Source organism: Camelus dromedarius, chromosome 3, assembly GCF_036321535.1.
Source record: "Camelus dromedarius isolate mCamDro1 chromosome 3, mCamDro1.pat, whole genome shotgun sequence".
In the NCBI taxonomy this organism is placed as follows: domain Eukaryota; kingdom Metazoa; phylum Chordata; class Mammalia; order Artiodactyla; family Camelidae; genus Camelus; species Camelus dromedarius.
Window position 1 is genome coordinate 103,356,701 of NC_087438.1, and position 23,245 is coordinate 103,379,945.

A 23,245-nucleotide genomic window follows, 5' to 3' on the forward strand; every position below is an offset into this window, starting at 1 on the left:
GTTTCTATTATGTAGAGATACAACTTAATTTTTGTAAGTTAACTAGGTATCTAAAAACATTGTGAAATAATCTATTCTAATAGTCTATAAATTCATATTTCCTATCTATACAATTATGTCATTGGCAAATTATGATACTTTATGCCTTCTTTCCAATCCTTACATTTTTATTTCTTTCTCTTGCCTTACTGTCCTGACTAGAAACTCTAACACAATGTCAAGTGGAAGTTGTGACAGAAGATGTCTTTGTATTATTTCCAAACTCCCGAAAAACTTTCACCATTTCACCAATGAGTATGACATTTGGTATAGGGTTTTTGGGATACCCCTCACTAGGATAAAATGTTCCCTTTTATGTGTATTTGCTAAGAGATTTTATTATATTTACAATACAGTTTTTAAAAATTCAGTCTCAGAACCTTTGCTTTTAGTCCATTTACTGTAACTAACTGACCTCATTATTTGTATTTTACTTGTCCCACTTGCTCTATATTTTTCATTCTATCCTTTTTTGCCCTCTTTTGGATTAACTGTGTATTTTTTAACTTTAAAATTTTCTCCTCTCTCAGCTTATTACTTATACGTTATTTTACCCTTTTAAAGTAATGGTTATACTACAGATTATAGTATACACCTAATAATTATTAGAGTATAATTTATGTTAAGAGCTTTACTCTTTCCCCTCCAAAGCTCAGCCCTTAACCATTTTAATTTCCTTACTCTGTGCATCTCTCCCTTCTGCATTTTATGTTACCTTTGCCTGTATTTTAAACTGCTCATGTTTAAAATGTTTAAAACTAGTTATTATTTAAATTTTTTTCAATAGCTGGTATTTCTCATTGTTCTTCATTCACTTCTGAATTTTAAAATGCATGTCTACTTAACAATAAATCATCCCATATTTTATTTATTTGAAAATATCTTTATTTTACCTTTGCATTTGAAGGACATTTTTAGAGAATATAGAATTCTATAGTGGTGGTATTTTCTTTCAGTATTTTTAAAGTTGTCATGCCATTGTCCTCTGGATTCCATATCGTCTGTTGAAAACTCAGCTGTACAACTGCTTTTCTCTTAATAGTAGTATGGTTTTGTCTCTGTTTTTAAGATTTGCTTTGTCTTTAATTTTCAGCAGTAAAATACTATGACAGACCTAACCATGATTTTCTTTTTATTTATCTTCCTTGGCATTAATAGCACTTCTTCAATCTGTAGCCCAACGACTTTCATCAATTTTAGAAAAATTTCAAGCAGAATCTTCTCAAATATTGATTTTGCCCATTATCTTACTTTCTTCTACTTCTTGGACTTTTGTTACAAATGTTAGACCTATTTATTATGTTCCATGTAACTTTTAGTCTCTTTTCTTATTCTTCATACTTTTTCACTTTATTGTTTCAGTCTGGATATATTTTACTGACCTACTTTCCTGGTCAGTAATCTTCTCTATTGCTCCAGTATCACAGCTCTTAAATCTATTGATTGAGTTCTTAATTGGAGTTACTGAATTTTTTATAATCTCTTAGCCCAAGATTTTTATCTGTTGCTATGACATGGCCCCAGAATTTACCTTGCTTCTCCCTGCTCCCCCTTAACCCCCACCAAACTATCTTCCTTATTCGTTATCCTTGTGACATCTGCCTGCTGTTTCAAGAAATGTGACATTGGCTAGAGCTGTAGTGTCCCCAGAAGCCTTCTCTTGTTGTTTGTGTTCCTCTAGTAAAGAGCCCATTATGTTGCCTGCTTGGAGTAATTAAATATTGTTTGTATATCAGAGCGTACCTCTCTGCCAGTGCTGGAGAGCATCACTGACATAGTGCCTGCTGGCTTAGAAGAAGGAAGATCAGAATTGATGTGAGAGTTTCCACAATGCAAGGCTTTGACTTTTCTCCAACAGCAAAGCAATTACTCATCTAGATGACTTGGGCCAGATGAATCCTGACTGAAAGGGTACCACCCTACATTAATGAGAAGCAGGGTCTTAATGCTGGACTCTAGCCAAATCCCATTACATATGTTAAAGAAGTTGTAATTATCTGAAATTCTTTGAGGATGAAGGGCTAGTGGAAGAGAAAGGGGGAGAGGGTTCAGCGTATCTGCTTCAAATGCTACAGTTCCCTGTTTTTACCCTCAAGTGTGGATGCCCCAGTCTCCTTTGCTGGTTCTTCATCTGTACAACCTATAAATACTGGAAACTTCCCAGGGCTTGATCTTGGGCCTTTTTCTATTCTCAAGCTTTAATTTTTCTCTAATGATCACCCAGGCTCATGGCTTTAAATACCTCTTCTTCTTCTAACTCTGTTTTCTTGCTAATATTCCAGACTCAGATGTCCAATGACCTATTTGATGTCCCCTGATCAATACGTAACACGTAACTCACAGTTAATCCCTTTAAATAGAAGTCTGTATACAGGCCCTCCTGAAACAACTATTGTACTGTAGCAACCCAACAAGTACTAACACATCATTCTGCTCTTATTTTTATCAGTAGAGGCTTTAGGTGTTCGATATATCATTCTGTGTACTTATGATTTATAGTCTGCTTCCTCTTGTTGGAATATAAGTTCTGTTAGAACAGAGGTGTGTCTGTTTTGCTTGCTACTGTTCGGCCAGTACTCGTATTTTGTTCCAGAGTGTAGTAAAAGGAACTGAGTGACTGTGACTATTTATGGAGTGAAGGTGAGAAGACTGTGCCTCTGTTTCTTGAGATGACATTTGGCTGGAGTGGAGTTGGGAGGGATGTGGGTGGTTTGAGGTTTCACCCTCATTCTCTGTTACATGTAAGCCTACACAGCAAGTCAGCCTGCATTAGGGGGATATCACCTATATCCCTGATTCACACCACACTTGCTTATCCAATCCACTGGCAACCCTATCAACTCTCTCTCCAAAATCATTCACCCCAAACCATTCTTTGCTTTTCATTACCTCTGCTGCCTCCTAATCCAGGCCTCCTACCTCCCATTCCTGTCAGCTGTGAGAGCCTCCCTGGATTCTCCACACAGTAGCCAAAGTGGTATTTAGAAAAAACATAGAATATTATATATCCCTGTGCTCTTTTATTTTTTTTAATTTTTCAAATATTTTTATTTATTATTTTTATTTATATATTGTCATATTATTTTAGAGGGTTTTTTTGGGGGGTAATTAGGTTTATTTTTAATGAAGGTACTGAGGATTGCACCCAGGACCTAAGTGCATGGTAAGCATGTGCTCAACCACTTGAGCTATACCTTCCCCCCATCCCTGTCCTCTTTTAAATCACCCAAGGCTTCCTATTACACCTGAAAAAAAAAACCAAGCTCTTCATCATAGCTTCTGAGGCCATACATGGTCTGGCCCCTGCCCTCCTCTATAATGACTGTGGGTCTCTCCACTCTCTGCCTTACTAACTAAGCTCTGGCCACACTGCCCTGCTTCCTTTATGATAACATAGCAAGCTTAAGGCCACTCTGAATTACTGTTCCCTCTGTCTGGAAGTTCCCCTTCCCTGGTTTTTCTGTGGTTGAAGACCTTATAGCTTTCAAGCCTCCAGTTTCCCTAACCATCCTATCCATGGCCACTTCATTTTCCATTATCTCATTGTCCTGTATTATATCCTTCACAGTTCTGATAGCCAAATGAATTTCTCTTATTTACTGAATTTTTTTCTTTTGATTATCTTGTTCCCTACCATTCTGCCAGCATCAAAAACAATATAGAACACACAACAGATGCTCATTACTTATTTGTGGAACATGTAAGTGAATGAATGAACTGAAAGGAGAAACTCAGTCTCTCATACCACTGCTGCTCAAAATGTCTCCTATCTGGGAAGTCTCTGTTCATTCTTTCTTTACTTAAAAAAGAAATGGAGTAAGCTTAAAATCCATAATTTTCCCCCTGGCCTATCCTCCCTCCTTACAGAACTATTACCAACTTCTTGTAATTAAAATGATTTAGTATCTATTGATCTCTTATTGCTGCCAGACAATGTGCTGGATTATCTCATTTATTACACCAACCGTCTGCAATAGATCCTATTATATAATCCATACTTCATAAATCTGAAGTTTGGCATGTTTCCATTACTTTCTCAAGGCCACAAAACAAACCAATATTCTATTTTACTTTCTCAAGTAAATTTAAGGAACCAAGAAACCAGTAGGTAGGATAAGGAGAAATTTGGGATCACTGTTATTTCCCTCAACTCCCTCTACAGTCCTTGTGGTCATCAGTGATGGTGGGGTGGGCGGGGCGTGGGGTGGAGAGAGAGAGAGAGAGATAGATTCATATCAACATGATCAGATAAAACTTTGATAGCAAACTCTGAACTCAGCTAATTTAGCATCACCCCCCAAATGAAGAGAAAACCAAAGTCATCCTCTTCTGCTAGAACAACTCTAATTAGTGGACTCTCAAGGCTTTGAGTTCAGGAAAATCAGAAAGGCTGACTCTGTTCGCTCAATTAATCTTGGGGCTTAGCTTGACCAGTTCATTCTGTTATCCAAGAAACAAAATTATATGCGAAGCAGAAACTCATTGACATACCACCAAGAAGTGTACAGTCTGAAGTGGAAGAGACCAGGAAGAGAGAAAGAGTTCAGGAAACTCTCAGGAAGATAAAAGACCACACAACCTCAACTGTCTTGGTGAAGACTGAAGGAAAAGGAGAGTTCAGATGTCTAAGCAATTGGCTAAAATTTTAATTTTCTATCTGGTTGTTCGGCATCATGAAGTTAGAATCATGTTGACACACTCAGCAAAGCATTTTTTTTTTAATTGTTGCTTTTGTTCAACACATTTTTACTTAGAATTTTAATTTTTTTAATGATTGTACCATAACTTTCTTTTTTTAAATTGAAATACAGTCAGTTTACAGTGTTGTGTCAATTTCTGGTGGAAGAATTTTTATTTTCTAATTTAATACCTTAGGGTATAAAATGTGGGGGTTTTTTTAATATAATAAAAAAGGATAATCAGCCTTGGCCTCAAATCCATTAAATGCAGTCATACAATCATATCATTAGGAAGGCTGTTTTTTCAATCAATAACAATTTACTGATGGATTAATTTGTGTCTAGATCAGCCAGTAGTGGGTGCAAAATATTAAAGAGATCACTGGCAAACAGTATCACGTGATTTAAATGTGTCAGGAATTTTGCTAAGCACTTTCTGTGAATTAGCTCACCTAATTTCACACCAACCCTTTGAGGAAGGGATTATTATAAGCCCAGTTTTACAAATGAGCAGACTAGATGTCAGAGAGGTTAAGTAATTGTTCAGGTCAGGGGCAGTAGTGTCAGGTGACCCCAGACAGTCTAACGTGAGAGTCCAAACATGGCAAAATACAACTCTTCAAGGAACCTACAGTTTCTTTGGGGAAAAAAACATACACGTAGGTAAGAAACAGTTACATCACAACACAAGAGTCTGGGAGATCAATGGTCCGTACATGAGGCTATTCCACAGGCTCACTTAGATAGCACCCCAGTGTCGAGAGCAGACCAGGCTCAAGACAGAGTGACTCTCAACACCACTATCTAAGGGAAACTGAGCTCCAAGAGAGTAACTTGCGGACAAAAAGCAAGTCGGATGGGAAGCCATGCTTGAATCTGGGAGATCATACATACAGACTAGATTCCCTGCCCCCACACACTCTGAAACTTCCTTGTACCGTAGTTGCCTTCGCCTCCTTTCTAAAAGCGACTTTTCCTCAACACAATCTAGTCTGTCCCACAAACAAGCAGCTGGCAAATCGAGGGTGTGATATTACGTGGAGAAAGAGGTATTGGGACGGGCAAATCCTCATTCTCACCTACCTTATGCTCTTTCTGCCACCTAGGATTTTATTTCTAGTTCCTCAGGACGGGTTTATGGTGCAGTTGAGAGTTTGACACTGAGTGGTGCACGTGTGTGTACAGGCTGAGAGAGACACCGCTGTGTGCCACCGGGGGAGTGTACGTGCATGACATCTGGACAACAGCACTGCAAACCACCAGGCCCCCAGGAGTGGGGTGAGGAGAGACGACTCAGGCCAGGAATAGCATTTCCCGACTGCCTACTCACTGGCACACTGCCAGGAGGTTTTATTTTATTCTCTAAGTTCTAATCTTCAGATTCATAGGAAAATACGATATTGCTGAAACTGGTGGTGAGATGCTTTTTATCAAAATTAGCATGATTAATTACAAGGCTCTAATCTCCTGAGGGCAGGGACCATGTCTGTTTCATTTACCATTGCGTACCAGTATCCTGGCATGAAGTCAGGACCTAATAAGTGTTTGTCGAATGAATTTATGAATAATAAATGAATGTAATATTTTGTATTATTTGGATCAGATCCTCCCAGTGCATCATTGCTCTCCTGGGTCACTGAGAAGCTGGCAACTCTGATTGCATTCAAAATATGGGCTGTTTTTGGAAGCAAGGCTCTTTGACTCATTAGCAACCCACTCCATCGTATTTTCCTAGGGGTGTGTAGATATGTAATTCAATCATCAAGCAGTTACTGAGTGCTACTGTCTGAACACTGTGAGAGGGAACTGGGGACGGTGCTTTGAACAAGGCAAACAAGTCTTTGTTCCCTTAGAGCTTCCTTTCTCGTAGGTTGCGTGTCATAATAAACACATGTATATTATGACTGGTGGGAATACATGCTAAGAAAAAGTAGGGCAAGGAGAAAAAGAATGATGGGAGAGCACTATTGATGCAGTTTGGCCCCAACTATCTTCCCTGAGGAAAGCATCATCCAGGGTCTAGAATTAATTTAAGGAGGATTTCATGAGGCCAGCCCTCACCACTGAAAAGTAGTCAAGGATTTCAATGGTGCTAAGTCATCAAAATTTGGGGAAATTTTCTTCCACTGGATTGTTCAGGAATCTATTCAATGAGTGGCTGGTGGAATAAAAAGAGGGCAAAAGTGATCAAGAAAGTGAACTTCTAGAGGAAATGATGGTGGGATTATAATAGCCAACATGCTGTGAGCAATTGCCATGGGCTGGTAAGCACTTTATGGTCACTACCTTCATTTATTATCAGAAGACTGCCATGCAACAGGCACTATTCTCATCCCCCTTTTACGGCAAATAAGGCACAGAAAGATTAAGTAAGCTGCCGAAAGTCACTCAGCTAGCGGATGCAAATTTCAGTACGGGACCCAGGCCATCTGACTCCAAGGAGAAATGATTAAGTTATTCCCTTGTAGAGTTAAGGACACTGTCTCTGGGATCCAAAGTTTTTAAACTACCAGTATAATAACTGGTATATGCTTCTTTGAGACATATAATGAATGATAGGACTTACATATTTGAGATGATTATTTTTAAAGAAAGCTACAAAGTCTTCGATTTGCATTTCTCTAATAATTAGCTATATTGAGCATTTTTTCATGTGCCTGTTGGCCATTTGTATGTCTTCAGTGGAGAACTGCAAATAAAACTACAATGAGGTATCACCTCACACCAGTCATCATTAAAAGGTCTACAAATGACAAATGCTGGAGAGGCTGTGGAGAGAAGGGAACCCTCCTACACTGCTGGTGGGAATGTAGTTTGGTGCAGCCATTATAGAAAACAGTATGGAGATTCCTTAAAAAACTAAAAATAGATATATCATATGATCCAGCAATCCCACTCCTGGGCATATATCCAGAGGGAACTTTAATTCAAAAAGATATATGCTCCCCAATGTTCACAGCAGCACTATATACAATAGCCAAGACATGGAAACAAAATGTCCATCGACAGATGATTGGATAAAGAAGCTGTGGTATATTTATACAATAGAATACTACTCAGTCATAAAAAAGAATAAAATAATGCCATTTACAGCATCATGGATGGACTTGGAGATTGTCATTCTAAGTGAAGCAAGCCAGAAAGAAAGAAAAACACCGTATGATATCACCTATATACGGAATCTAAAAAAAAAATGAACTTATTTACAAAACAGAAACAGACTCACAGATATAGAAAACAAACATGGTTATGGGGTGGGTGGAGGGGTAGGGTGTAGGATGGGATAGACTGGGAGTTCTAGATTTGCAGATGCTAATATGTATATAATTGATAAACAATAAGTTCATACTGTATAGCACAGGGAACTATATTCAGTATCTTGTAGTAACTTATAGTGAAAAAGAATATATGTATGTTCATGTATGACTGAAGCATTGTGCTGTACACCAGAAATTGACACATTTCAAACTGACTATACTTCAATTATATATATATAATATATATATATATTTTAAATATATATATATATATATTTAAAAAAGAAAGCTACGAAGTCTACCACAAAAGGGTATGATATTCCACCAAGACCCCCAAGTTATTCCTGCCTCCAGGTCTTCGCAGTTGCAAAGTCCCTCTGCCTGGAAGACTCTTCCCTGGGCTGTTTGCATGGCTGGCAAAGAGCCATCAGTCATGCCTCAGCTCAATGTCTTTCTTCCATAAAACCCTCTGTCCACCCTATTCCTATCAGGCCAGTGTTCCCAGGTTACCCACTATGCTATTTATCCTATTTGTATTTTCTTCCCAGCCCTGGTCACTATTTGAAAGTTCCTGGTTACTGATGTCTACTTGTGGTTATCTGTTTTCCCTGCTAGAATGGAAGCACCATGAGGCCAGGAGCAGCAGCTGCTTTGTTTCCTTCTTGAAATTTCTCCAGAGCCTGATCCCTGCCTGGTCCCACACAGAGGCTTTAAAAACATCTGAAGGAATTAATGCTCTCCCAGAGGGCTTTACTGCTAGGTAAGAGCGTGCCACTGGCCACATGTGTCCACTATTCTATGCAGAATTAGAGAACCAGCTGGCAAAGGAGAGATTGCACTGGAGACCTGAGAAATCCTTGCCAATAAGCACCCAGCATGAGCTATGAATGCTCTGAGGGCTGCCAAGGAGACCAGGTATGAAGCTTACTTTCCAGAAGACTGATTTGGAGGGTATTCTATAGTTAGGTCTCTGCAAAGTCATCATTTAAATTTTATCTGCATCTCCTTGTTTGATCTTGTTTAGTTTGGGTTCCCATCTTACTTTGGGTCTAATGCTCATAAAGGTTTATCACTTGTCTTACCCCACCAGAATTTAAGGTCCATAAGAGCAGGGATCCATCTGTCTTTACACCCCTGGATACTCAGGATTTGGAACCACAACAAATGTGTATTAGGTACAGAAGAAATATTTAATGAATGGACCAGAAAATGAGCCAACACTCAGTTGTCTCTGCAGACAAAGCAGGTGAAAGACCAGGATGGAACAAATGTTTAAGTCCCTGCTGAGTCTCAGGTACTGACTGTTCCAGCCGCTGAGAACATATCTTATTTCAGTTATTCACCCAGTTAAGTTGCCAGCTGTGGCAGCCCACCTTTAAGAAGCTAAAAGACACAGAGGAAGATATCTTTCTTCTTCCACATTGTAAAATCAGGTCCTGCTGGGGTCATGGTTCTTTAAATGAAGGTTGAGCATTCTCGGGAGGCTCACACTTTAATCAGTTCACTGAGGTCTGTGCTGATATAGTGCAGTACCAAAAAATAAATAATTTTGTTTGATGCCCAGAGCATGTCTGAGGATCAGTAGAAAATTGTAACTAAAGCCTTGGCCACTGCTTCACCTAGAGGATCATTTCCATTTATCATCTCAATTTGTATATATCTGAAGTGGAGCCAAAAATACCATTTCTAAAGAGAAGACTGGAAATGAGTGCAAATGAAGTGAATTTGGAGGAGGTTGTTCCCAGCATGTACAGTAAGCTTCGCTGGGGTCAGTTAGACAGGGAAGAGAAAAATGCAAGTTAGCGCAGTAGCGTGTCTGAGACTGGAGTAGGAGGAATTGGAGGAGAATTGGTTTGGGCATTGCCCCCACTCCCCTAGTCCTGAGCTCTATATGGTCAAGTTTGGCTCATCGCTTAGTGGCATTAAAGAGGCACAATTTGGGGAAACACGTATTACACGGTTCTGAGCTATCTTATTAGGTACACAATGGGGGTAAGACAGCACTTATGAGAATATTCTTGAAAGCTTAATACCAGATAATAGTCTTTTCAGCTGATTCTGTGTGTAAATAGGGCCAATTTCAAAGGAAAATGAGCTTCCTTTTAAAAACTGGAAAATAATATGGCCATTACACATACTTTGCTCAGCCATTTAAAAGTACCTTGAAGCTGGTTCTCTCCTGAGGGCTTATCAAGACACACGCCTGCGGTGCCAAAGGAAGTAGGCTGTTTACAGTGCAGCCTGCAGGGCTTTTTTCCCCTCTTCCATATAGAATCTCTACTCGGGTCAGCCCATCATTCTAACATATTCATAGGATTGTTAGGAAGGGTCAAGTCAGTTTCAAAGGGGTACTGAGGTCAAGACACCACAGTGAAGCCACAGACTGGGTTTCAGTCCCAGCTCTAACACTAATTAGCACTGTGTTCTTGGGCAGTTCACTTCATATCTCTGCAAGATGGAAGGCAGGGCTGTGAAAAGGTCTTCCCTGTCTCTGCCAGCTCTGGTTCTCCATCTGGTTTGACTCAGATTACCAGGACCAAGGTGGTGCCCTGTCCCACTCACAGGCTCCAGCAGCCATTCAGAAAACCACCCTGTGCACAGGCACGGGAAGACATGAGTGTTGCCCCTTTGTTTCTGAGTTCACCTCTAAGACCCATCTCCTGCAGGCCTGTAGTCCTGCAGTCTCCTACTGGGATGTGGAATCAGGGAGTTTACAAACAGTGCACCTAACCCCCCTTTTCTCTCTCTTTCTTGAACTGAAGTGTAGTTGAATTACAATGTTGCGTTAGTTTCTGGTGTGCAGCTTAGTTATACATACTTACATATATTCTTTTTCATTATAGGTTATTACAAGAACCCTTAAATAAACCTAAAAAGAGAGTTACCATATGACCCAGCAATCCTACTCCTGGGCATATACCTAATTTGAAAAGATACACACACCCCAGTGTTTATAGCAGCACTATTTACAATAGCTAAGACATGGAAGCAACCTACATGTCCATCGACAGATGACTGGATGAAGAAGTTGTGAGATATATACATAAAATACATATATTATATATAATGGAATACTACTTAGTCATAAAAAAGAATGAAATAATGCCCTTTGTTACCCCTTCCTCTTGACCAGCATTGCTCCCTGACTTGAAATCTAGTTTCCGCATTTTGGGCTGATATGGAGAGAGGAAGGAAACCACGCAGCCTTCAGCAGTGTTGCTCATATCTTCTTTACTTTCTGTTATCCTAGGGCAGTGTTTCTTGAAGGACTGCCCTTGAGGTTCCTTCCTCAACAGGTGCTAGAGCGCTTCTTCAAAATGGAGGTTCTTGGGCTCCACTCTGGATGTACTGAGTCAGAATTTTAGCAGAGTCTGTGAGCCCCCACAAAATACATTTGAAACCAAGCACTCTATTTCATCTTATGTGTGCTAGCATTTGAGAGCCACTGTCCTAGAGAAAGGAAGGCACACATCTTGCGGGTCACTCCACTTGCCTGCTCTTGCTGCCAACCATGATGATTCATCATTTGTTTTCATTTACTTATTATTTTTATCATCACTGACTACATGCCAGTTACAATGGGGAGCAAAGGCTCAAAGCACCTGCTCTCACGGAACTGATAGTCTAGCGAGGGTAAATAATGATAAACAAATGCAAGCAGGTGACAAGTGAAGCAGCGAGGAAATCTACCAATTAAAAGGAAGGTTAAGTGCTGGGGAGGCATGCCTTGTCAGGTGAGGTAGGCAGGAAGGCCTACCTGAAGGATGACTTTTGTGCAAAGCCTTAAAAGAAGAAAGGGAAAGGACTGTGTGGTTGGGGGAAGAACATATTCCAGTAAGAGGGAATGACAAGTACAAAGACCCTGGTCCTTGAGGACCAGCAAGGAGGCCAGTGTAGCTGGTGTGGAGTCAAGAGCAAAGTGACAAGAGAGACCAGGGACGCTGATGCCCCAGGCCTTGTAGGTCATGGAAGGGCTTAAGATTTTCCTGCATAAAATGGGAAACCATTCATTGGTGGGGTTTGAACAGAGACATGACGCAATTCTAATGGCCACCATCTTGTAGCTCGATTGCTTTATTTCTAGGCTCGTCTGGATTGGTGGAAGGGGAGCAATGATGTGTGGGGATAATATATTATACCTCTATTTTCATTCCAGGCTATTGTGCTTTGTTTATGCTGTGACTCCCTGCTCCTGGCTGACCTCCCAAAGGCAACATAAGATAGATATTTTGCTTGAGAACTGGGGCCAAATAAAAAGGCTTTGCTTGGAAAGGCAGGCCCAGAAGGCCTTCATTTATTTATTCATATCTTTATTTATCCAATTAGCCTTTAATGAGTGCCCAGGACACACAAGGCATGGTGCTGCTTTGCATACATCATCTTATAATGCTCTCACTGCAGTACTGAGGCAGGGTTTAACTTATGGGTGAACAAACAGAGACTTAAGAGCAGTCAGCTAGCCATGGGAAATGCTGGGACTTACAGTTAGAGGCAAGATTATAACAGCAAACTGTGCTTTTCCCTCCATACTGGAGGGAGGAGAACAAAGCTCTGGGTTCCAGAGCTTCCCTGGGTTCAAATCCTACCTCTGCTGCTTATAAACTGTGTGACTTTGGGCACTTTATTTACTTTTCTGGGCCTCAGAGTCTATGTCTGTAAAGTGGAGAGAATGAACATTTCCTTGTCACTGGATTGTTACTGGAACTAAATGAGCTAATACATTAAAAGGGCCTAGCACCTAAATGTTCTTTATTGTCCCCTTGACTGTAGGTGAAGTCACAGGAGGCTACTTGAAGCAACTAGAAATCTTTAGCCTGGACCGGGCGTGCAAACCATCCTTGTGCACTTCTGGAATTGTATTGATGGTTCTAAACAAATAGATTTCCATTCAACTTAAAGATGGAAGCATAGTCAGCATTGTCCTGAAGTTAAATGGCCAGCTTGGGCAGAAAGCAAGCTCGTTGGGAGTACTGCGATAAGATTCAAGGACACTGCAAAGGGCCAGACTGATCAGAGGTCTTCCCCCAAACAGAAACCCTATGACTCTTTTCAGTGAGATGGAAACAGGTAAAGGCCTGGGCTGGAGACTGGCTTTGTTTTCCTTGCTCAGTATGCATGTATGTATTTATGTATTATTTATTTATGTCTGTATTTATTTATGTCTGAGTTGTGTAGCCTTTAGGCAGGACTGGAACACACCATTTCATGATAGACAATATCATGCCTCTTTGATTAATGCTACCTGCTTGGCTCTGGCAGGATGTCACATTTGGGGTTCCCACCCACATGCCTAGACATTCGATCATCTGGGTTATAAGCCCATGAAAGGATGGATTAATAACTAAGGTCAGTCAAGGCTTCTTAACATTTGCTCATAAGACTGACTTTTGGCCAACTGTCCCCTGCGAGGGCCACCCTGCTGTTTATACATGAACAGGCACAGCTGAGCCTGTAAACCATTCTGTCCAGAGGCTTGGATGTAGCCACTATTTCTTGCTGAATAAACATGATATGAAAACATTCTCAGTGGTTTTGTCCTAAGACAGCCTATCTCTTCCTTCTAAACAACATGCTTTGCCAGTGCTGCATCTGGAACAGCAAACACACTCTATTTTTCAATGCCTGGAATGTTTACTGCCCCCTCAAAACCCAGCGGAGTATGCTGCTGCCATCACTCACGGAGAATAACAATTTCTTTGGATGTCAAGACAATGGCCAGCTTTCCGTGTTCATGAGGCTGTTTTAATAAGACACAAATACACCTGGAGGAATTTAGGGGGTGGACACAGAACCATCTACAGGTCTACTGCACTGCAACAGTAAGGGCTGCTTCGAGAGACCACAGAGCTCTGTTTTGAGTGGCCAACTCCTTAAAATACATCCACGTCCTCTTAACAGCTCTCATCTATTCTCCTCACAGCAATCAGAACAATCTTCTCATGCTGAAAATACGGTCATGTTTCTTCCCTCAAGTTCATACCCTTCGATCATTTCCAATTGCTCTTTGGATCAAGACCAAACTCCATCATTCACATCACAGAGATATGCACGGTCACACGTCTCTATAACCTCAATCTCCGCCCTATTCCTTCTTGGTCTCTGTGCTCCGGCTGCACTGGGCTTCCTTCAGGACCTCATATTCACTGTGACCCTCTGGTGATAAGGCCTTGAAAACACGCTCTCCCCTTTGCCTGGAAAATTCTCTCTCATTCTGCCTAGTTAAGTTTTCCTCATTCTTTAGATCTCAGCTCAAGTGACACTTCTTCTGGGAGAGTGTCCTGATCTTTCTGTGCCTTACAAATCCCTATTAGATCTTGTCCTTTTCCCATGTCCCCACCACTGCAGCACTGGCCACAGGTGACATTCATTTGATTAATTTGTCTTTCATCAGGGCACGAACCATAGCTCTTTTTACCACCAGTACACCCACTGCCTAGCCAATACCTGACATACAGTACAGATAGTCTTTAAGTGTGTGTTTGGATTTTTAAATAAATCAATGAATAAATGAATAATGTCTCTTGCAAGGAGGTTCACTGCCTAATGAATCTGATCCTAAAATTTTCAGGTTAAGTGACATGCCCACCCGTCAACAGGAGGATTCAGATTGGGCTTTCATGCACATCTCTGAATTTATTTGCCTCCTGTTTGCCTTTCTACTAACTGCTACTGCAGACCTTTGTGAAGACAAAGGCCTTGGCCCTCTCAGCCCATCTTCTCTCTTAGCCCCATCTGCCAGCGAAGAAACAATGACTCAGAAAACTAATGGGCCAGACGCTCTAACGATGGTGATGATTTCACCGCCGGTGATTTTTCTATTAGATTTATAAAACTGAGTCAAAATGAAGGCATTGCCTTGGAGCACACGTCCACAAGACAAACAATGGATTCAGAAATACAAATCAGAACAACACTGACCAGAGTATGTCACAGGCAAGCACCAGTAAAGGTGACGCAGGTTCAAAGAATCAAAGAATGAGAAATGGAAGCTTTCTCTGATGGGAGCGTGATGAAGTGGAAGGAGCCCAGGGTTTGCAATCAGACCAGCTTAGCGTTCCCACTAGTGAGAACCGGACAAACATACAGTCACAGTCAGTACAAGTACCGTCTATTAAATGGCTACCAGGCATGTGCCACTCAGTGCCTTTAACCCCTACACCAAACACAAAAAGGAAGTGTTATTTACTTCCATTCTCCAGTCAAGAAAACAGATACTAAGAAGAGAAATCACTTTAAGCCATGTTTGGAACTCTGGCTGACCAGATTCCAAAGCCAAAGCCTTTTCCAACTAAATACTTCATCTCACCAGTCCTCCAACACCACCCGTAAGATGCAGCTACTACCGTGCAGAATTGTTTTGATAATTATCTCCAGCTGATAACAATACATGGGCAGTGCCTGGAGCCCGTTGGCTTTTATTTAAACATTATTTTCTGTCCTTCCTATTTCTCATCCATTGTTGAATTCCTTATGGATTTTATTAGGAACTCTTGAAAATGTGGTTACCACTTCCAGTGAAATGATTCGATATGAGAAGATTAAAGAGGGGGACCTACTTCACAAAGCACCTATCACTTAATCTGACACCACCACCAAGCATACTTTGTTATAATGCCGTCTGACTCCAAGGCACAGTGGGCTTATTAGCCATTTTCCCCAGGACACCAATATCAGAAAGGACCAGAACCTAGTCCAGACTGCTGGCCCAGGATTTTTTCCATCACCACATCGTATCAAAGCACACAGTTGCTTTGTTGTTTTCAGAGACCTCCACTAATATGAAGCATATTAATAACAACAACAGTTAATTCTTGCCAAGCTGTTAAATTGTACTGGGTACCACACTCACACTTTGGATAAATTATCATATTTAGTCACCAAAGCAACTCCTTGGTATGTGAGTAATTTTTATTCCCCTTTTTATAAATGACAAAACTGAAGCCCAAGAAATTGAATGACTTTTTCTGTATTAGATAGATGTGTTAGCTGGTACTTGAATAAAAAAATCTGGAAGCAAATTCATAGCTACCTTGGAGCAGACAAACGCACAGTAGAGGCCCACTGCAAATATAAAAGGATGAATGACACTGACCTTGAATCTTCCCAGGACAGCCACTCAACTGCCAGACATCTTGACCAAAAGGAAAATCTTAGCTGCAGGATTTGAGTCTGTCCTTTCAAAGGGACCTACAACGGATCAATCTCTTCTCCGAGAGCTCTGCTCTGGAGCTCTGACTACATTCCTCAGCCATGACCGTGGTTGATCACAGACTCAGCTTCCTGCCTCTTATTGCTCATAAGATTCATCTGGGAGAACCTTAAAACCCAGGATTCCTAGGGCCAACTTCCAAGGAGTCCGTGATGGAGAAACCCCCATGCTTCTGCCACAGCTGATTCTCATGCCCAGCCAGGGTTAAAACCTACCATTAGAATTGTGAGCCTCTGCCTTTCTCTCCCCTGCCAGACCACAGTGTCTTAAAATAGGGATGAATCTTTGCTATCTTTTGAGTTTCCATGTGCTGAGAACAATGCCTGAAATACTATAGGCAATAGTATGGGGCAGCTAAGAGCCCAGACCCAAGGCAGGCAGTCTGGGTGCAAACCCTGATCTGCCACATATTAGCCATGTGGTTTTGGGTAAATTACTGTACAGTTCGGTGCCTTGTTTCCTCATCTGTCAAACTGGGACACTTAACAATACTTACGATGCTTTTGTGAGATTTATGTGAGGCAGTAACTAGAAAACATTTAGCTCAAGGTCTGGCATATAAAAACCCACAATCAATGCTAGCTATGTAGGCAGGCAAAAAACTCAATCAGCATGGAACTATTAATCTCTATGGGTGACTGTTGTGTTAACTGTAGTGGGGGATGCAAACAATAATGGTATGAAGCCCAATTCACTGAATATTCACAGGCATCATGCTCGGTGTTTTACCAACATTATTTTTTCACCTTCATAATAATATGTTGATACATTATTATTAGAGAAGGAAATATACCAGGTAAGTAACTGAAGGTCACCCAGCAGGTAATTATCAGGGCTGAGATTGGAACTCAGGTGCATCTGGTGTCAGAGCTTCTTCTTCCCACTTAATCACTGAGACTTCATATAAATGTTAACTCACATCCATTCGTTCAGTCAACATGTATTGATGCCAGGCTTACTATGTGCTAGAAACTGTTCTAGGTACAGGAGACAGGAATGAACAAAACAGAGAAAGCCTCTGCTTTCGTATAGCTCACTTTCTGTAGCATGAAAAGACAGGTGACACGTGAATGGATATATGACATGTCAGGAAAAGCTAAGTGCTATGGAGTAAAAATAAAGCAGGGTAACAGTAACGGGGAACGTGTGTGAGTGATTTGTTTCTCATTTGTCTATATGGCAATTTTTTCTTTTTTATTGAGGTTTAGTTGATGTACAAGTGAGGTGTCACAATACAGTGAGTCACAATTTTTAAAGGTTATGCTCCATTTATAGTTATTATAAAATACTGACTATATCTCGTGTGTTGTACAATATATCCGTGTAGCTTATTTCATACAAAATAGTTTGTTCTCTCAATCCGCTACCTCCATGCTACCCCTCCCCCCTGCCCTCTCTCCACTGCTAGTTATTGTCTGTTCTCTATGAGTCTGTTTCTTTTTTGTTATATTCACTAGTTGGTTGTATTTTTTAGGTTCCACATATAAGTGAACATATAGTATTTGTCTTTCTCTGTCTGATTTATTTCGCTTAGCATAATACCCTCCAAGTCCATCCATGTTGCTGCGAATGGCAAAATTTCACTCTCTTTTATGGCTGCATAGTATTTTATTGTATATAAACACCACATATTCTTTATCCACTCATCTATTGATGGACACTTATGTTGCTTCCATACCTTGGCAATTATAAACAATGCTGCTATGAACATTGGGGTAAGAGAGATGTATTTTAGAGAGGATGGCCAGGAAAGGCCTCTGACAAAGAAACAGCTGAGTGATGGGTGTGATAAGGTGTGATTGGATTCTGGATAATTTTTAGGCATTTAAGGTCAGAGGATTTATTAGAGAATTAGAAGAAAGATATGAGAGACAGAAGGAAATACAAGATGACCCCAAGGCTTTTGGTCGAGTTACTAGGAGAAGGATGTTCTCATTAACTGAGCTGGAGAAGAATGCTGGACAAACAGGTTTTTCTTGAGAGGCAATCAGGAGTTCTGTTTCAAGATCTCTATTATGCATCCAAGTGGAAATATCATGAATGCAGTTAGATGTGCAAGTCTGCATTTTAGGGAGAGTTGGGAGATAGAGATAGAAATTGAATAGATGATATTTAAGACTGTGAGGTTACCTAATTAAGGTGAAGACTGAGTCCTGGACTCAAATATTTCTGGTTTGGGAAAATGATAAGGAGCTAGCACGGGAGTCTGAGAAGGACTAGCCAGTGAGGGAGAAGGAAACAGAAAGGGTGGACCTTGAAGCCAAGACAAGAAACTCTCTCAGGAAGGTAGTGGCGACCTGTGGCGACACTGCTGAGAGCTGTAGGAAGAGGCCCTGGAGAGGGTGAATGGGTTCACCAGTGAGGGGGTCACTGGTGATTCTCACAAGAGCCATTTTGGTGGAGGGATGGAAAGCGCAAATTGGAGTAAAAGACATGGCAACTGAGTGTAGAGAACTCTTTCAGGGCATTTTTCTGCGAGGAATGAGGCAGTAGCTAGAGGGGGATGAGGGATCATGAGATAAGTATTTAAAGTGAGATGATTTACAACATGTTGTGGACGGCCACAAATGATCCTGCAGAGATGAAAGACATGGTGATAATGGAGGGAGAGGGGCCAAGGGCAGGAGTGGGGGAGCCTGGGCAGGGGTCAGGGCTGGGATCCAGCTCACAGTGGGTGGGCAGGTCGGCCTCAGATGACAGCAGGGACAGTGCATCTATTGCACATGAAAATGTAAAACAAATTTTACATGTTAAGTAGTGTCAAACCATGTAACATGTTGTCTCACTTAATCCTTAAAGTAACTCCTTCAGGTGGTGTAGTTATTTCTATATTACAGAGAATCACAATGTTCCTTTGGGGAAGACTTTAAATGTAGGTGTGTATTTGTGACAATGAGAAAATGAGTAGTCAGGGAAAGCTGTGGGTGGAAGTGCATTTGATGTGGACCCAAAGAGTGGGTTGGTTCTAAATATGTGAAAGGGGCTGAGAAGAGAATTCCTAAAACACAGAAATATAAGAATTCCATAGATATGTAAAAAGGTACCAATATAGCAATAAATCCTTTCTTAGCATGCACCTTGGAACCAAACTGCATGGATTCTAATCCTAGCCCTTGCACTTAACTGCTGTGTGACCTTGGAGAAGTTACCTAACTTCTCTGTGTGCTAGTTTCCTCATGTTGATACATGAGGATAGTAACAGTACTTACCTCATAGGATTGTGAGGAATACACATATGCACCTGTACCTACATCCCTACACACACACACACACACACACACACACACACACACACACAGAAAACACAGAAAACATGGCGTGTTTTACTTCTGAAAGTAAAGAGCTAGAAAAATGCGTACTCTTTTCCTCTGGGTGTGGGTGTAGACTTCCAGCAGTCCTGCTTTTGGATGTCCTTGGAAGATATTCTGCTTCGAGGAGTTTCTTCCTCTTGAAGAAGCGTTGTTGAAAGAAGATAAGCAAGTTTGTTTGTTCAGTCTCCCATTCACTGAAGAAGAATTTCTTGAGCATCTACCTAGTCAAGCTCTTCCCTAACCAGGGTGCAGAGACTGAAGACGAACAGGGCAGAACCCCCATGCCCAAGGTGCTCCTGGCCACCAGGAGACGGACACGGACATAGGCTGTTTCAATATAACCTGAAGGCTATTCTCACACTGACCTTCAGAAGGAAATGTACAAGGTAAAGGGCAGGAGCCCTGAATTTTGACTCAGACAGTTTGGACTTGGTCTCTGCTCTGTCCCTTGACGAACCTTGGCTCTGGGCGAAGTAGGCGTGCATCGGTTTCCTAATCTGCAACATGGAGATGATGGCAGCCAATACAAGAGACTGCGTGATGGGCAAATGGGGTTGCAGAGCCACAGCCAGTGACCCACAGGCTTTGTGGTGCGTCCCCTTCTCCTGTCTTCTTCCCACTATAACTGCGGTTTAGGTGACTCAGAACAACACCTCCACCTTTGGAGTTGTGGAGCAAGTCTTCCCAGAAAGACTTGACTCAAACTGAGTTATAAAGGATGAATAGGGTTTGCAGCACGGAAACATGACAAGACAATCAGGGACAGGACACGTTACCCTTTAGGGAAAGGATGTGTCTCCACTAGTTTGTTAGATAACACAAACACAGCCCTCCTGTGTCAGGGGCCAGACCAGGCCCATCCGGAAACATCAGGCAAGGTGCCTCATACCTCACTGCCTCTCTCATCCCTATCTGGAATCGCTTCTTTTTGTCTGGGATTGGGATTTTTGTTCCTCTAGTCCTGAAGCCATTTTGCTGGATGAATCCTTTTCTATGGGGGCATGGGTTGTGGGGGGAGGGTCCTTAATGAGGTTTGCAGAGGAAGGGAGACAGTCCAACTGTCTTCTCAAAACCCTGTTTGTGCATCACCATTATTTACTTGTTCTTTTTTTTTTTTTTTTTCTGTTGGTGACCTCTTATTTCAAGTTAGACCATGGTAATAAAAGCAGATCCCTCAAGCATGACCACCAAAAGCTCCCCAACTCACAACAGCTAAAACAACCAGCATTCACATAAGAGTTAATGCTTTGCAGAATGTTTTTTGCATGTTTTTAAGATGTATCTATACAACAGCCTTGGTATTTGTCATCTTTTCATTCAATAAAAATTTATCGAGTACCCATTACATACTTGGTCTTGTTCTAGTGCAAAAACCACATGGGAGTCTTGCTCTCATGAAGCTTTCAGTCCAACAGGGAGCCAGATACTAACAAAACAGTTTCACCCAGTCTGCTCATAACGGCAAACTAGGATGGGAGCTCTGAAGGGAAGAAACCCAGTTCTTCAAGAGCTACCATCAGCTGAGGGTCAAGGATGACTTCTCAGCTTTAGCTAAGAGGTGAAGGCTAGAATGAACAAAGAACGGGGCAGAGGGGAGAGAGAGAGCCCCATCCCCAAAATTTGCGGTCAGAGAGAAAATAATGCGGAACCCAAGGCCTGTGGCTGGAGATCAGGCAGGATCAAGTGTGTCTGGGGTCACTCGGGAGAGTCAGGCAGGGGTCAGAATAGGCAGGACCTTACAGGCCATGGGAAGCCGTTGAGAGGTTAAATGCCAGTGTGTTTGTGTTGGAGGCGGTGTGGTGGTGTCCTATTTCAAACAAGCATTTTGGCTGCAGTATGGAGGACCCAATCTCTATGTGATGGATGAAGAAACAGGCTTGGAGGCTGAGAACGAGAGAGCAAAGGGAAAAAGAACTAATATTTGTTGACTACATGTTGATTTACCCTGTGTGCAATGTGTTGCTCTATACAGTGCGCTTAGATAATGCCTCGGACGTAGTAAACACAAGTGAAGGCTGGTTAGCAGCCTCATCCTCATCCTCGTCACCACCCTGTGTATGGCGTTCTGCATGTATTTATCCGCATGTTTTGCAAATAAGGAAACTGAGGCTCAGAGAGGTGAAGGAACTACCCAACATCACCTCGTTGGCATGTGGTGGAGATGGGATTCAAGGATCCTGCTGTGTTGAGAAAACAACGTCAAGGCAAAGCTGGGAGGACAACGCTTGTCTTCTCAGTAGGATCGTTCCATCACCGAAGCAGCCCAGGCACTGTGAAAGCCCTTAAAGCTGTCCTAGAATCCCTCTTAAGGGGATTGTTTGAATCATTTGGATTTATCTGACACTCACGGGGATGTACACAAGTTATTCATTCTCGACTTTTTCAATTAAATAAAATAGGAAGTTCCCAGCCATAACGTTTCCAGGACAGAGACTATTGGGTGACATGACTGCTAACCATATAAAAAGGAAAACAAACTCAGATTCATTCTGACCTCTTTTTCTCCTCAAGCTCTAAGTGTAACAAGTTTCTGGTGACACTGAGATGTGTTTGAGGAAACCACTCATTGCTTAAGATGGTATAACAAATAAAGAAGACTTGAGTATCTAAGAAAGCGCATGGGGATTGGGACTTAAAAATGGACAGACTTTATCAGGTAGCAAGCTTTGTGAACAACTTTAATTATCACTTTTAAGTCTCAACATCCTGGGAGTAGGTCTTTTTGTTTCCATTTTAGAGATGAAATTGAGCATAGAGCAATTAAGGGACCTGGCCCTGGTTGCTAGATATTTAACTCCTGCCTTTTCTACTGTTCCCTAGTGCCCCGTCCATGACGTTAATGTTGGACACATGCTCTTATCCTCGCCCACTGTCTTTAACAGGTTTACAACAAATTTACAGACATGCCTCCCTACCCCTCCCCTAAATCAGATGATAATTGGTGATTCAGAGATTGTCTGTTTTGACATGATTAAAATGGGGGTTCCACTTTGATGGAATAAATCACTTAAATTTGATTTAAAAAGAGTTCAAGAAAGTCCCTGTTATGGTGGTGTTTTGTCTATATGAGGTAGGATCTTTAGTTGATTCATAGGCAAAACAGCAACTGAACAGACCACATGTTTGGGTTCTCAAAGTTTAAGATGGGAGGAGAGGACAGAGGACCAATCAGAAAACATTCAGGCGGCTTTCCATGTAAGTTTAAGTCTTTTGTATTTGGAAAGTTCACCCGGAGATATCTACCCCTGCTACCCCTTACCTCTCCGCAGTATATATAGGAACATGCTAGGTTCTCTCTCTGAGGGAAGAGATTTTTCAATGAGCCATCTCCTTTAGCAACCAATGAAATTCTAAAGAAAATATCCAGTTGAAAAAAAATCGATGAAATATCAATGTATATGGAAAATATATCATCATTCTCAATGCAAAGGTGATCCCAAATTTCTACTCCCTTTTCCTGGGGGTACTGATTAAAAATCACCTTATGTGTGAAATACAGTTTCTCTCATTTGATAGACAAAGCCCCCAAAAACCCAGGTTCCTCCTGTGAGGACTAGACACAGGGGTGGGTTTTCAGAACAGACTGCTGACCAGCTCAGTCTGGACCTGAGGCGGAGTTGCCGTTCCTCACCATCCCCTGCCCTCTTCCCTCAAGGACCGCTTGTAGGACAACCCCTGAGGCTGACAAACAGCCAGCCAGTTGCTTTGCTTGAAATTGATCTTTTCCAAGGATGTGTCAGATCAAAAGAA

At 41.5% G+C, this 23,245-nt stretch overlaps 1 protein-coding gene across 7 annotated transcripts in view; it reads right to left on the reverse strand.

Annotated features, from left to right (window-relative positions):
- PPP2R2B (protein phosphatase 2 regulatory subunit Bbeta) overlaps positions 1-23,245 on the reverse strand; it is a 424,199-nt gene that overhangs the window by 377,239 nt on the left and 23,715 nt on the right. The window lies entirely within an intron of this gene.